The sequence below is a fragment of the Lolium perenne genome, chromosome 1 (genome assembly GCF_019359855.2).
Source record: "Lolium perenne isolate Kyuss_39 chromosome 1, Kyuss_2.0, whole genome shotgun sequence".
In the NCBI taxonomy this organism is placed as follows: Eukaryota; Viridiplantae; Streptophyta; class Magnoliopsida; order Poales; family Poaceae; genus Lolium; species Lolium perenne.
The window spans coordinates 264,332,069-264,348,539 of NC_067244.2; positions in this window are offsets into that span (position 1 = coordinate 264,332,069).

Sequence of the window (16,471 nt, forward strand, 5' to 3'; positions counted from 1 at the left end):
TATATCTATCCGTCATCAGGATGGACAAATCCCACTATTGATCCATATGCCTCAACTCACACTTTCCAAATACTTAATCCCATCTTTATAACCACCACTACTAGGAAAAGGCCTATAGATGAAAATAGCACTACCGGCGCACCAGCAAATCCATGCGCCGGTGGCAAAATACCGCCGGCGAGCCATGTTAGGCCGCGCCGGCGAAGAACCTATACTGCAGGCGCACAAGCAAATTTAGTGCGCCGGGAATAAAATTCGAAGAATTCTGGCAGAAAACAAAAAATCTGGGCACCTTACCCCCGGCGCACCTCTATGGTGGTGCGCCGGTGGTACACAATTTGCCCATGTATTATGTAATCTAGCTTTAATAAAAATTTGAAAAAATGAATTTCGATATATTATGCAAAATGGCGTCATCTTTCGGTAAAACGGGATTTCTGGTTGCATACGACCTCCGATGAAAAACTTTTTTACATCAAAATCTATCTACGCGAAATTTCCTATCCGAATTCAACGGCCTACGGCCGTTTACCGATTTTTTTGATTCCCAAAATTCGAGAAGGACATATTCCTCCTCCTCCTCCTCATACTACACATCGGGCCTCCTCCCCCTCCACCTCCCTCCTCCTACTCCGGTGACATCCTCCTCCGGTGATATCCTCCTCCTCCTCCTCATACTCCACCTCCGGTCACCTCCTCCTCCACCACCACCTCCGGCCTCCTACACCTCCTCCTACTCCTACCTCGGCGCAACAACGACAGGCCCACATTCATGGTTTTCGAGGACGAACCCGAGCTAGATCTAGATCGAGATCTAGATCTAGATCAGCCTTTTTTAAAAAATTTGAAAAATCATACCGCCGGCGCACCTAGCCTGGTTCGCCGGGGATAATTCATGTTACTGCTGGCGCACCAGCTGGTGCGCCGGCGGTAACTCGTTATCACCGGCCTGTTCCCACCGGCGGGCTCTGGTGCGCCGACAATAGCCGTTTTTGGTGCGCCGGCAATAAGGCTTTTCCTTGTAGTGCACCCATTTACGCAATGGCGTTTGATGTAATCAAAGTACCCTTCCGGTGTGAGTGATTTACATGATCTCATGGTCGAAGGACTAAGACAACTATGTATCGAAAGCTTATAGCAAATTGAACTTAATGACTTGATCTTATGCTACGCTCATTTGGGTGTGTGTCCATTATATCATTCAACTAATGACATAACCTTGGTTATTAATAACATCCAATGTTCATGATCACGAAACCATGATCATCCATTAATCAACAAGCTAGTTATACAAGAGGCTTACTAGGGACTACTTGCTGTTTACATAACACACATGTATCAATGTTTCGGTTAATACAATTATAGCATGGTATGCAAACATTTATCATAAACATAAAGATATTATAATAACCACTTTATTATTGTCTCTTGGGCATATCTCCAACATCATGCCCTGGCCGAAGCCGGTTCATCCAAGCCAACCTCTCTACTGCAGGAAGGCGATTATACTTATCGTGCACCAGTCTCAAGTCGATGCCGATTCAAAATGATCGATGATCTAGAGATACACGTAAGTGACGTAACACGTATGCCCTACGAACCGGGATAGCGGAAGTAATGCAACAACTTAACAAACAATATTATGTACACGTCCAATGTGATCAGATTTTCTTAACTCGTCGGATACGATTTGGTAAAACCGAAACAAACACAAAGAAAAAGTCAAATACACGTGAATGTGAAAGGAGTTCATTTCTACCCATGCGTCGGAGGATGGTGAGGACACGTATTGCATCTATAGTCAGCCAGAAGCCTCTCGTGCATCTCGGCAACCTCGTCCCGCTGCTTCGTCGTTGGGCGCATCTCCACTGCTCTTGGACGCGAGCCTCCAGTGCTCGCGATGGGTCCAGCCTTCGCTATGTCACTAACAACCCAATGACGGTGCATCCCTCTTGTGTTCAGGCCATCCTCCGCGTTAACCACCCCAATTCCTGGAGCTGCCAACGGGTCTCGGATAAACAATCGGGACAAGATCAGAGAAACGACCCACATATCGAAGAGGAGCTAGCTCACCTAGCACAGGCAGCAGTTGGAAGGTGAAGCGTAAGCACCGAAGAGAAGAGCAGGAAAACCACGATTAGGCTAATGGCACGGACCATTTTGCAGTTCCTGTGTGTACAATCAATCACACACACAGGTTGTGGAAGAAAGAAGTTAGAAGTAGTAACAAGGGTTGGGGTCGATTGTCTTTTTTATAGGGCTAGGCAATGTCCGAATGCATTTCCATTGGTTGGTGGAGGTGGGCAGCTGGCTACCTAGCTGGAGTACTACCAAACACGTACAAGTCCTTGCTCGACAAGGTGGCTATGCTGGCCAGATCCAATCGCACAAAGAGAGCATTTGCTTTAGCCATACAGCCGTGCATGCTAGCCTTGTTGAACAAACTCTATGAATTGTTTGGTCTAGTGGTTGTGATTAAGAGTATCAACCAACGTGTGCGTATACGCAGAAACGGTGTAATATCCCAGGTTTAGAGGCAATAAAATGAGAGAACACCAAAGTGTGCATTGCATTCATGCATAGAAAATCCGGGGAATTTTCGCGCGTTCATCTAAAACACAAAGCGATCGAGGTTTCTCTTGTGTTGATGGAATTGAGGTATGTCATCGACACAAGTGCGATAAGTTTCGACATGACCTTTGTTGATATTACGTTTTCGAGGGAAATAGATTGAATTCAAATTCAAATATGAATGACAGAATTCAAATAAGAGTTGGAATTGGGATTTGAATTCTAAACAATTATATAATACAAGGTAAATATAAATATAAATGAGAATCAAATATTACAAATAACAATTCACATAAGTATTATTACAACACTTATTAAAATATTACAAGTTACACAAGAAATATGAAAATACAAAATGGAACTAAAAGAATTCCTAAATCTAAATCTTCTTAACATTTCTTGTTCTTCTTTCCCTGCAAAATAAACAACTAAGACAAAGCAATGGGAGTTATGTTATAATGTCTGTCTCCATGTTTATGGAGACATTTTTATATTGGAATCTAGCAAAAGGGTTTCAAGAACTACTCTTGATCCCTAATGATGATTAGAGGGAATTAAATTCTTTCTTAGGCAACATCAGGAAGAAATGGATCATATAAGGGACATATGGGTCATTTGGATCAGGGAACATTCATCAAGAAGGCAACCAGGGACTAGAAGCAATAGTAGCTGATCCATATCACAAGGCAACAAGGCAACTGTTTCAAAACTTCCCTCTAATCTAGCTAGAATCCTTAAGAAGCCCACATATGTGTTTAAGGTGGATCATCCTTGACATGGAAAAGTCAATACGATCCTAAGACAATTATTTTAAGCCACATATCAATTAAGCGAAGCCTAATTAAATCATATAGACACTTGTTCTGTTAAGCTCACTAGCAGCCAATAGAATTAACACTTAGCAGTATCCAAAATATATAGGCCAAGACAGGATAAGAGCAAACCAGCAGTGCCTTGCACCTGAGGCAAGGAAAGCCAATTTGACCACCTACACATGGAGAGTGGGACCACCTGTAAGCAGCTCACACATACATGCAACTGTGTGTTGTCACTCCCACAGCCAAGCCAACAGTAGTATATAAGAGGAACAACAACAGCTGTACCAAGCAGCTTTCCTAGCACATCTCACATTTTCAGCCAACACACACCACACTTTGGCAAATCTGGTAAGTAGCTATAGAACAGCAAGAACAAATCCACTAGATAAACCACTGAAAGCATCAGATTGATCACCAGGAAGGATATGAAGCAGTTTGGAGGAACAGGCACTCCACAAGAAGGATCTCTCAAAAGCCAGAAGAACCAGCTATTAAGCTACCCAGCTCAACAGGTAGAAACCAATCAGCCATACAAGTTTTGTTCTTAGTTTTTGCATACACATCTGGGGAAAAACAATAGGAATAAAAAATCATCCCATCAAACTACCCTTCAACTAGGTTTTCATCTAGGAGGATGGAGAGATGGATTTTCTCTCAGATCTGCATAGTGGTGCTATGCAAGAATCATCACAAGAAATTGTAAGCCACACTTTAGTATCTGTTCTTATCAAAAAGTAGAGCCTCAGCCTTTGCATCATTGGCAAGGCTACAAGATCAAGCACAAGCATCTATTCATATTCACCAACAGTGTATCAACCAGGAAGCAAGCTAGATCTGCTCTTATCAGTTCATAACTATCATATAAGGGACAGCTAGATCCATCAATAAAAATAAAACCTTACAAATAAATCATTTCTAATGGCTACCTTGCAATTAGATCATATACCAGAAACTCAAAGCTCAATTGGTGATTTCCCACAGTATTACTGTCCAGGTTCATATATATACATCATTTAATCATCACCACAAGCAGTCAGGTCCATGAGAGAAAACCAGCTAATAATCATGTCAAGTAAACTGGTCAAGTATCCACCTTGCACCACATACACACTCATTTATTGTACCATACTGGACATTATCCAATAATATATCAGATCATATATAGCCAGCAGAAAAACCACCATACAAGCTTATAATCAAGGTACCAAGTAGAGCATCAAGTAAATCAGGTCTCTGTACACATCAATACTGGTATATTGCCATAGCTTGTACAAATATAAACAGACTATACTGAATTATTCAGTCAACGGTTTAGTTATATTCAGCCTAGTCAGTATAACCACATTGCAAACAATTCACATGTCAAGGAGGACCAAATTATCCAAAGGGAGGCACCATACATAGCACTAGTAAGAGATCAATTGCATCAGGGCAACAGCACCATCTGAATCAACGCAATACAGTAGCTAGGCCACAAGATCACACGAGTATAGTCCACCAGCACATGATCATAGGCAGAGTCAAGAAGGGGTTTAGCTCACATTGCAATTGCAGCAGTAGAAGCAGTCGACGCCGGGGTTGCAGTCGCGGACGCCATCCGGCCGGCGTCGACGTCGAGGCTGCAAAGAGGACAACGACAACACCACCAGTTCGTTGACGCCGGGGTTGCGTCGGCGACGCCGTCCTGCCGGCATCGAGGATGTAGTAGTCCAGCACCACCAGCACCGCACCATCTCCACCAGTACATCCGCACCACAACACACCACCAGAATAGCATGATTGAGCCAGAGCTCGATATTGCGGGTCAGGGAAGTCGAAGTGGAGCAAGAGATCAAGGGGTAGTCGAGGTCGAAGGGATGAGCAGCCGGAGGCATGGCAGCTGGGGCCGTGCCGGCGTGCAGAACCAGGACCCGAGCTAGGGTTCCTCGGGGGCGAGCTCGTATGAGAAGAAGGGTGCCCAGACGAAGGGGATCCGCAGGACGAGAATCATGAGAGGGCTCTATAAGCGCGTGGCGGCGCCAGACTTGGCCGGCGGCTGGCCGGGCGACGGAGGCGTCTGACTAGGGTTTCGGGGTCGGGGCGACCACGAGAGACAACCATAATCAAATCAACCTGGGGGAGGTTGTTGAGCACGTCGAGGCGAGCAGGAACCCCCGGCTCGCCGGTGCCGGTGTTGGCCGGGGGGCCGCCGAGGAGATCGGTGACGCTGCAGAGCCAGGAAGGTCACGAGAGAGGGGAGGAGTCGTGTGCGTGCGAGGATGAGAGGTGAGCGAGAGAGTGGGGGTCGGGTTGGGTTAGACCCAACCGACCCGGGCCAGGTTTGGGCCAAATCAATTGGGCCAGCCCAACAGACCACTTGGTCTATTTTTAACCTTATTTTTTGTTGGTTATTTTTTTTTAGGGAAATCTTTTAAACATTTAAGAAAATAAAAAGAAAACAATAAGTAGGATTGAGTATCATAAAATGACCTCTATAAATAAAATAGAAAACAAATACTTAAAGTTTAAAAGAACAACAATATGAATTTCCTCTAAAATTTTAGAAGATCAAATTTTAAATCTTAAACTATTAAAACCTAAAAACTAAGTAGATAAATTCTTGTTTCAATTCTTCACATGAAGAAAATATTAAATATTACTTCACCTTAAGATGCTCTATAAAACAACAAATACTTCTTGATGATCATGTTTAATCATATGAAAATCCTAATTGATAAATACTTCAACTATTAATTAAAATCCTAAACTCTAATAGTATTTATCATATTTTATTAAGTCTTTTAAAAGTAATATAATGTTAAACTCATTATTGTTTCTATTCCAAAGTTATTAATGATTTGAAATCTATTACCAATTCTTATTTTTAAGAATTGTAACACAAATTAGAAACCTAGTTCTAATATCAGTAAGAACTTTGGTCCCATCATTTTATGTGATCATCCTAAAATAGTTCCAATCCTAAAACCCTAGGGGTTTAGCCCATGTGATCATATCCACTTCACCTTTTACATGTAGAACCTTAATAAACAACCAATGAGTGCATACTCATGATCCACTAAAATAAAACTAGGTACAATCCACATGAGATCATCATTTCCTGTTCTTATTTTTGATAAACCTTATATAACCAATTAGTGCCACCTAGATATAAACCCTAGCTTGAGACCACATGTTAGCATCATTGATCAATATTCCTATATACCATACCAGTAAGATCAACCTCAATCATCCAATCCTAGTAGAACTATAATGATGAACTCTAGTATCAACCTTGTGTAGCAATTCACAACACATGCTCCTATCCAACTAAACCCTGTTAAAGAAATAAGAAACCATCTAGTTTAGAAGCCATTAAGCATTACTTAGTGAAACAAATGTGAAGCCATAGTAAACCCTAACTCATAGCAACACTTTGACCATCATTCTTTGATATGTGATACGTCCAAAACGTATCTACTTTCCCGAACACTTTTGCTATTGTTTTGCCTCTAATTTGTGCACTTTGGATGCAACTAACACGGACTAACGCTGTTTTCAGCAGAACTGCTCTGGTGTCTCGTTTTTGTGCAGAAATCCAACTTTCGGGAAAATCCTCGGAATTTATGCAGAAGGCCCTATTTTCCCAGAATAATGACGGAGCCAGAAGGACAATTATGGTGGGGGCCCGAGGGCCCCACACCATAGGGCGGCGCTTGATCGGGGGCCCGCGCGGCCCCGTGGTGTGGCCCCTCGGCCGGCCTCCGACGCCCTCCTTCGGACTATTTATCGGCCTCGACCTAAAAACGCACAGGAGAAGTCGAAGTCGCCAGAAACCCTCCGTAACGCCGCCACATCGCGAAACTCCGTCGCAGAGCCGAAGTCTCCGTTACGGCACTCCGCCGGACGGGGAATTGGAGGAGATCATCGCCGCCATCACCGCCAACGCCTCTACATCAACCAGCCATGTTTCCCCCATCCATGTGTGAGTAATTCCCCCGCTGTAGGCCGAAGGGGATGGTAGGGATTGGATGAGATTGGTCATGTAATAGCATAAGATTGTTAGGGCATAGTGCCTAGTGTCCGTAATTGGTACTTTGATGATATTGTTGCAACTTGTTATGCTTAATGCTTGTCACTAGGGCCCGAGTGCCATGATCTCAGATCTGAACATGTTATTGCTTCATCAAGATATTCATTGTTTATGGTCTTACCTATAAGTTGTATACACATGTCGCTGTCTGGAACCGATGGCCCCGAAGTGACAGAAATCGGGACAACCGGAGGGGATGGTAGCGATGTGAGGATCACATGTGTTCACGGAGTGTTAATGCTTTGCTCCGGTACTCTATTAAAAGGAGTACCTTAATATCCAGTAGTTTCCCTTGAGGCCCGGCTGCCACCGGCTGGTAGGACAAAAGATGTGCAAGTTTCTCATTGCGAGCACGCACGACTATATATGGAACACATGCCTATTGATTGCTTTGTACTTGGACACCGTTTTATTATTATCTGCAAATGCCCTGCTATGATTGTTACATGAGTTTCTCTCATCCATGCAACGCCCGTCATCCGTCCCCGTGCCTACAGTATTTTAATCCTGCTGTTTACTAAAATCACTATCGCTGTCTCTGTTACTCTGCTTGTTATTTCACTACTGCTTCGCTATAAAACTGTTACCTATCGATAAACTCTTGCGAGCAAGTCTGTTTCCAGGTGCAGCTGAATTGACAACTCCGCTGTTAAGGCTTCCAAGTGTTCTTTGTCTCCCCTTGTGTCGAATCAATAAATTGGGTTTTACTTCCCTCGAAGACTGTTGCGATCCCCTATACTTGTGGGTCATCAAGACTATTTTCTGGCGCCGTTGCCGGGGAGCATAGCTTTATTTGGAAGTTCACTTGGATTAATATTGTTCGCTGCAAATTCTCCATCATGGGTAAACCTCGCGATACTAAGATCGCCATATTACCATCCACTACAAGAAAAGGTACAATTCTGAATACCTCTGCTGCTCTTGATTCACCATCTGTGATTGATAAACTTGTTTCACCGCCGCATGCTTCACATGCGGGTACTTCTGCTGAATCTGAAAACTCTCATAATATTGATAATATTTCTGCTGTGCTTGATGATAGTGGTTCATTGGGAACTTTTCTAGATGCTACAATTGCTAGGTCTAGACAAATTGAAAATGCTGAAACTCCTGATGTTACTACACCTGTTAATTCACCTGAACTTGAATACTCTAGTGATGATCTTGATGAAGATTATGTGGAACTTGATGATGATTTTATTGAAAAATGCAATGCTACTACTGATGCAAGAAAAATTAAAAAGTTGCTTGTAACATCTTTGTTAGATATAAACTGTCTCCTGATCCTAAATTTGCCACATCTCCTATAAACATTAGGGATAAAGATTATGATTTTTCTCTTGATCTATCTCATATAGCTATTGTTGAGAAAACACCCTTTTGTGGTACTGAAAAAGAAAGTGCTGTAGAACACATGACTGAGTTATCTACTCTGAGTAGCTTGTTTTCTGATGATGTTAAGAAGCGTACTTACTTTGTTGCTAAAATCTTTCCATTCTCATTAAAGGATGACGCTAAAACTTGGTATAATAGTTTGCCACCTAGTTCTATTAAAAGTCCAAAAGAATTGCTTAATGTTTTCTTCCGGAAATACTTTCCTGCTAGTGCTCAACATGCTGCTTTGCAGAGAGTTTATAATTTTGATCAGGGAGATGAAGAGAAATTGCCTGAGGCTTGGGCGAGATTTTGCTCTCTTATTAGAGCTCTGCCTGACCATGATTTGGAAAAGCATGATTTACTTGATATATTTTATAGTGGACTAACCATTGAGTCTAGGGCATACCTGGATAGTTGTGCTGGTTGTGTTTTCGGAAAAGAACTCAGATTTAAGTCAAGAATTATTGGCTAAAATAGGCCAGAATTATGATGATTGGACTACGCCTGAACCAACTCCAACGCCGATAGTAAAGAAGAGGGGTTTAATTAAATTGAATGATGAAGATATGAGGGAAGCCAAGAAGTCTCTCAAGGAGAAAGGTATTAAATCTGAAGATGTGAAGAATCTACCTCCTATAGAAGACATATGTGAGATAATTCCCCCTTCATCCATGATTGAGGTAAACTCCCTTCAGCGCTTTACTAGAGAAGATATTCCGTATTCAAAACCTCCTGCGCAATGCTTAGATGAGTTTGATAATTATATTGTTAAGCAAGAAAATTTTAATATGAGAGTAGAGAATCATTTAATGGAAAATTCTCAAGCTATTAGTGAATTGCATGATATTGTGGAGAGAACCTCCAATGATGTTAAGATGCTTGTTAAACATTTTCATATGGTTCAAACTCAAATTGATCAACTCACTAAAGTGCAAAATGACTTGCTAGGAAATAATGCTAAAGAAAAACATGCTTATGAAGTAACAACTAGAGGTGGTGTCTCTACCCAGGATCCTCTATATCCTGAAGGGCATCCCAAAAGAATTGAACAAGATTCTCAACACATTGAACCTAGTGCTCATTCTAAGAAGAAAAAGAAGAAGAAACATAAGAATGTTGTAGAATCCTCTGAATCTGCTAATGATCCTAATAGTATTTCTATTTCTGATGCTGAAACTGAAAGTGGTAATGAACATGATAAAGATAATGATAAGAATGATACTCCTGATAAAGAAGAGGTTGAAAAAGAACCTGAAAAGCATGCTAAAAATAAAAAGTATACTAAAGAAGATTTTATTGCTGAGAAACATGGTAATGAAAGAGAACCTTGGGTGCAAAAGCAAATGCCTTTTCCTGCTAAGAAACTAAAATCAATGGAAGAAGAACACTATAATAAATTTTGCGATTGGATGAAACCTTTATTCTTGCAAATCCCTTTGACTGATGCTATTAAATTGCCTCCTTATTCAAAGTATATGAAAGATATTGTTACTAACAAAAGGAAAATCCCCAATGAGGAAATTTCCACTATGCTTGCTAATTACTCTTTCAATGGCAAAGTTCCAAAGAAGTTGGGCGACCCAGGTATACCTACTATTCCTTGTTCTATCAAGAATAATTATGTTAAAACTGCTCTATGTGACTTGGGAGCCGGTGTTAGTGTTATGCCTTTTTCTCTTTATAAGAGACTTTACTTAGATAAGTTGATACCTACCGATATATCTTTGCAAATGGCTGATAAATCTACTGCTATTCCTGTTGGTATATGTGAGAATGTTCCTGTTCAAGTTACTACTAACTGCTTGATATTAACTGATTTTGTTGTGTTGGAAATGCCTGAAGATGATAATATGTCTATTATTCTTGGGAGACCTTTTCTTAACACCGCAGGGGCTGTTATTGATTGCAATAAAGGAAAGGTCACTTTCAATGTTGATGATAGGGAGCATACTGTTTATTTTCCCAAGAAGATTGAGAAAGCGTGTGGAGTTAATACTATTTCTAATGTGAGAACTATCAAAGTGGGAACTATTGATTGTCCTATATATGAGCCTAAGGAAGAATATCAAACTCTTGTGATTGGATCCATATCAATACAATTCAAGGTAACATGATTGATTTGAGGTTTATTTCTTCTTATGCTATGTAAAATTTATTTGGTGACAAGACTTGATCAACCTTGTTAACGAATACCTTTTATATGCATAGAGGAAGTAAACAACATCTCTTTCTTCCTCCACTTGCTCTAGTTGTTGTAGCATTTTTAATTTGCAAGGTTCCTTAGTTAATCGAAGATTTCAAAAAAATTCCTGGCCAGTAATAATAAACTAAATACCCAGAAATGTGCGTTTTTCAAAGTTTTCAAAAATTCACAAAAATTATACCGTTGGTCCTATTTTTTGACGAGGCACCTGGGAGCACCAGAGGATGACCTGTGGGGCACCAGAGGGCGCCAAACCACAGGCCGGCGCGGCCAAGGAGGTGGCCGCGCCACCATGTGGTGTGGGCCCCCCTTTGCCCCACTTTGTCATCCCTTTCTCCCAGCACCTTCTCTCTCCCGAAAAAACTCGTACCAAGTTCCTCTCTCTCGCGTTTTTGCTCCAGAGCTCCAGATTTCTCGATCTCTTTGCTCAGCCCAGATTTCCTGCTGAAATTTGGCACATTTGCTCTTCGGTATGTGACTCCTCCACCCATCCAAGTAGAATTTTGTTTGGTTGAGTATATCTTGAATATTTTGTTGCTATAGGTAATATGTTTAGTGAGCTTGCATGCTTGTTCTAAGTGGTAGAAACTAGTTTTGATGCATGATTAGTACTTTAGCAAGTTCCTATGGTAGTTTCCCCTTGATTATATGTCACCAAATCAAATTTTTATATTGTTTGTTGAAATTTCAGAAAATAGAGTGGAATAGATATCACTTGAACCAGCAAGAATTGGAAGTCCAACAAGTTATGAGAGTCAATCGTGAAGAGGGAGTATACCCCTCTTATTACCTGTGCGCGGATTTTATGAGAAGCGCGGGAATACTTGAAGATGTTCAAAGTCTAATTTCTCGTGCAGGGCTGAGTGACTTTGTTGAAGGAGAGCCAAGACAATATGTAAAATTAACTATGTCTTTTGTACAGGACTTCAAGTTCAATTGGTCGCGATCTAACCCCACGGTCCAGTATAAAATTTACAATAAAGCTGTCAACTTGCCATTTAGTGCTTTTTGTGCAGCAATTAGAGTACCACAATGGGGATCATGCGAGAAGATAAGGGGATCGCCGCAAGAACTCGTGGACCTCTTCAAGATGATTTGCGATGGAAGGAGTTTCTCAGGGGATAATGGTAAAATCACTAGTATTCAGCTCCCGGCTATCCGCTACTTTGCCTATTTTATTACCAAATGCGTCCTTGCTAAAAAGATTGGTGGTAAACTTTCTATCCCGGATTTGGCTTTTCTAGCTGCACCTTGCAAAATAGTAAGACTTATAATTTGGGGGCATTGATAGCTTATAGACTTGCTACTAACCGTGAGAAAGGTGGAATTTGTGGAGGTCTCATTGCCTCTCGTTTACTAGCTTTTCATAATGTAGAACCTCATCATTTTGATATTCCATTCCCCATAGAAAAACTTGACATAGCCTCTATGATTAAACATGAATTTGTTTCAGATTCCTCCAACTTGGGTAACCTGTTTTACAAGATGACATTTTATAAGAAAGTCTGGAGAATAACTAAGAAAACTGAGAAACTAGTAAGATTGCCTGCGCCTGTTTTGTCTAACCTTGATTCCAGGGGAGATTGGTCGGTCACAGAAGGTGCACTGGATGCACACATAGAGAGAGGAGGTCAACATGCAAGAGACGACACGGAGGTCGAGGAGCACCTCGACTCATCATCCGATGCAGCAAGTTCCTCGCATCAACATGGTGGATATGCGGAGCCTCCACGCTTTTCTTCTGCACAGGAACTTTACTATGACTACTCCTTAGACTACCCACCGGCGAGGAACAACGACCCTCGTTGGGGTTGAACTCCACTTAGGCCAAAAGCTTAAGCTTGGGGGGAGGTATACCGGCATCACTCATTCTTTGCATATTATGGTTGCTGGATACTTGTACATACTTGTTTTGTTCGTTTGAGTGGTTTTCTAATGAGAGGAAGATGATATTTTGGGAAGTGCGGCCTGAAAACAGATTCTGGAATGTTACCGTAAAAATTCTCAAAAATAGCCAGAGCGTCATTTTGAGCTGCCAATTTTTGTGCAGGTTCCCCAGGTTGTTATCTAACTTTCATTAGTTGAACACTTTTTGAGATGAGCAACGTAAGATTTTTGTAAAAATAGATTTCTGTACTGCTGTTAGGTTTTGGCAGATTTCTGCCATCTCGCTTTTCTGTGTTTCTTTTAGTTTGCTATTTCTTGTTTTCACTTTGTTTCTTTCCTAAAACACAAAAAGACCAAAAATATTTCTGTTGTTTCTCTTCACCATTTATTTATCTTGGTTTCTTGCATTTGTTTCGCTTTATTTGCTATTGCTAGTTTGCTATAAGAAAACCCAAAAAGATTTTGCTTTGTTTGCTTGTTTCCTCTTGTTCTTATTTGCAATTTGAAAACACCAAAAATATTTGCTGTTCATCTCTGGTTTGTAAAGTTCTTTATGAGTTCAATGGTCTTTGGTGGCTGGAGCGTGGTTTTCATTTCATATTATCCAAGCTACACAAGTGAAAAGGCAATAATGACGATCTACGACAATCTGATTGTGGTGAGAGGCTGGTATGAACTCTATTTGTTTTCATTTTTGTACATATACTCATCCATGTGAGCATGCTTAGTTGGTTCATGTGAGGTATATGTTATTTGAGAAAGTCTAGTAGTTTATGATCTCTCATGTTTAGCTCCAATCTATTAATATGAGTAGCATGTCATGGATGTTTGCTTGCATTGTTTTATTCGTAAGTAAGTATGGCATTGTGGTATCCTCCTCTGAATAATTCATTTATATCGACTTGGCACATGCTCACGCATGCATATGACTGAACAAAAAGTCAATTAAGCCTCGATGATCTATATTGCTTCAGAGTTTTTGTATCACTTTTATGCCTCCGTTAATTTATTTTGCCGCAAGCATGATTATGACGATTCTTTGCTCTCTTGATTTGTCGCTCCCTAGTCTATTGCTAGCCTTCACTTGTACTGAGCGGGAACGCTGCTCGTGCTTCCAAACACCTGAAAACCAAGTTGTTCCAAAAGTGTCCACCATAAATACCTATGCATGGCATTTCAAACCATTCCAAGTAAATTCTCATGCGCTACCTTTAAAACCTTCAAAATGCTTCTCAATTTGTGTTTATGTTTCATAGCTCATGAGGAAGTATGTGGTGTTTAGCTTTCAACCTTGTCATTTACTTTTGACGGACTCTCATATGGACTAGTGGCACATCCGCTTATCCAATAATTTTGCAAAAAGAGCTGGCAATGGGATTCCCAGTCCCGAATTAATTAACTTAAATAGACACTCCTCCATGGTTTGTGATTGTTGGACGGCACCCGAAGGATTCGGTTAGCCATGGCTTGTGTAAGCAAAGGTTGGGGGGAGTGTCATCATCATAATAAAACTAAAATAAAAAGGCACTCCTTCATGGTATGAGATTGTTGGCAGGCACCCGAGGATTCGGTTAGCCATGGTTTGTGTAAGAAAGGTTGGAAGGAGTGCCACATAAATATGCAATAATTCATGGGAGCCGCTCTTGGAAGTCCGGTTGGCGAGGTAGTTGGTGTACCCATTACCATTCGTTGACAACAACAAACACCTCTCAAAATGATTTTACTCCTGATTTCAAAAATGAAAAGCTCTAGCGCATGTTAATCCCTGCTTCCCTCTGCGAAGGGTCAATCTTTTACTTTTATGTTGTGTCTCCATTATTTCTTTGAGCACTATCTTGAGAGCACAATTGTCATTCTTAGTATAATATGCTTGTCTCAAAATATGATTGATTGTGGTATAACTTTGATGCATTTATCTTTTGACAATCACTACTTCTAGTCTTTCTATGAACTCCAGAGGTGCCCGGGCATTTATGTTTTGCCAACCAAATACAGGCAAGCGAGATACCACTTTATCATACTCTCTTATGAACATTGCAATCCTGCTTATATACATGATTCATGATGCTTATTATTAATTGTTGATACCTCTCCATGATTGACATAGCTGTTAGATGATCTTATTTGCATGTATCTCATTATGAATTGCTTAAGTATTAGCCATAGCATGAGAATATATACATCATATGAGCAAATGTGTTCGTGAAAGTTCTTTTATCGCTCAGTTGTTAACTGAATTGCTTGAGGACAAGCAATAAGCTAAGCTTGGGGGGAGTTGATACGTCCAAAACGTATCTACTTTCCCGAACACTTTTGCTATTGTTTTGCCTCTAATTTGTGCACTTTGGATGCAACTAACACGGACTAACGCTGTTTTCAGCAGAACTGCTCAGTGTCTCGTTTTTGTGCAGAAATCCAACTTTCGGGAAAATTCTCGGAATTTATGCAGAAGGCCCTATTTTCCCAGAATAATGACGGAGCCAGAAGGACAATTAAGGTGGAGGCCCGAGGGCCCCACACCATAGGGCGGCGCGGCCCGGGGGGGCCCGCGCGGCCCTGTGGTGTGGCCCCCTCGGCCGGCCTCCGACGCCCTCCTTCGGACTATTTATCGGTCTCGACCTAAAAACGCACAGGGAGAAGTCGAAGTCGCCAGAAACCCTCTAGAACGCCGCCACATCGCGAAACTCCGTCGCGGGAGCCAGAAGTCTCCGTTCTGGCACTCCCCGGGATGGGGAATTGGAGGAGATCATCGCCGCCATCACCGCCAACGCCTCTACATCAACCAGCCATGTTTCCCCCATCCATGTGTGAGTAATTCCCCGCTGTAGGCCGAAGGGGATGGTAGGGATTGGATGAGATTGGTCATGTAATAGCATAAGATTGTTAGGGCATAGTGCCTAGTGTCCGTAATTGGTACTTTGATGATATTGTTGCAACTTGTTATGCTTAATGCTTGTCACTAGGGCCCGAGTGCCATGATCTCAGATCTGAACATGTTATTGCTTCATCAAGATATTCATTGTTTATGGTCTTACCTATAAGTTGTATACACATGTCGCTGTCCGGAACCGATGGCCCCGAAGTGACAGAAATCGGGACAACCGGAGGGAATGGTAGCGATGTGAGGATCACATGTGTTCACGGAGTGTTAATGCTTTGCTCCGGTACTCTATTAAAAGGAGTACCTTAATATCCAGTAGTTTCCCTTGAGGCCCGGCTGCCACCGGCTGGTAGGACAAAAGATGTTGTGCAAGTTTCTCATTGCGAGCACGCACGACTATATATGGAACACATGCCTATTGATTGCTTTGTACTTGGACACCGTTTTATTATTATCTGCAAATGCCCTGCTATGATTGTTACATGAGTTTCTCTCATCCATGCAACGCCCGTCATCCGTCCCCGTGCCTACAGTATTTTAATCCTGCTGTTTACTAAAATCACTACTGCTGTCTTCGTTACTCTCGCTGTTATTTCACTACCGCTTCGCTATAAAACTGTTACTATCGATAAACTCTTGCGAGCAAGTCTGTTTCCAGGTGCAGC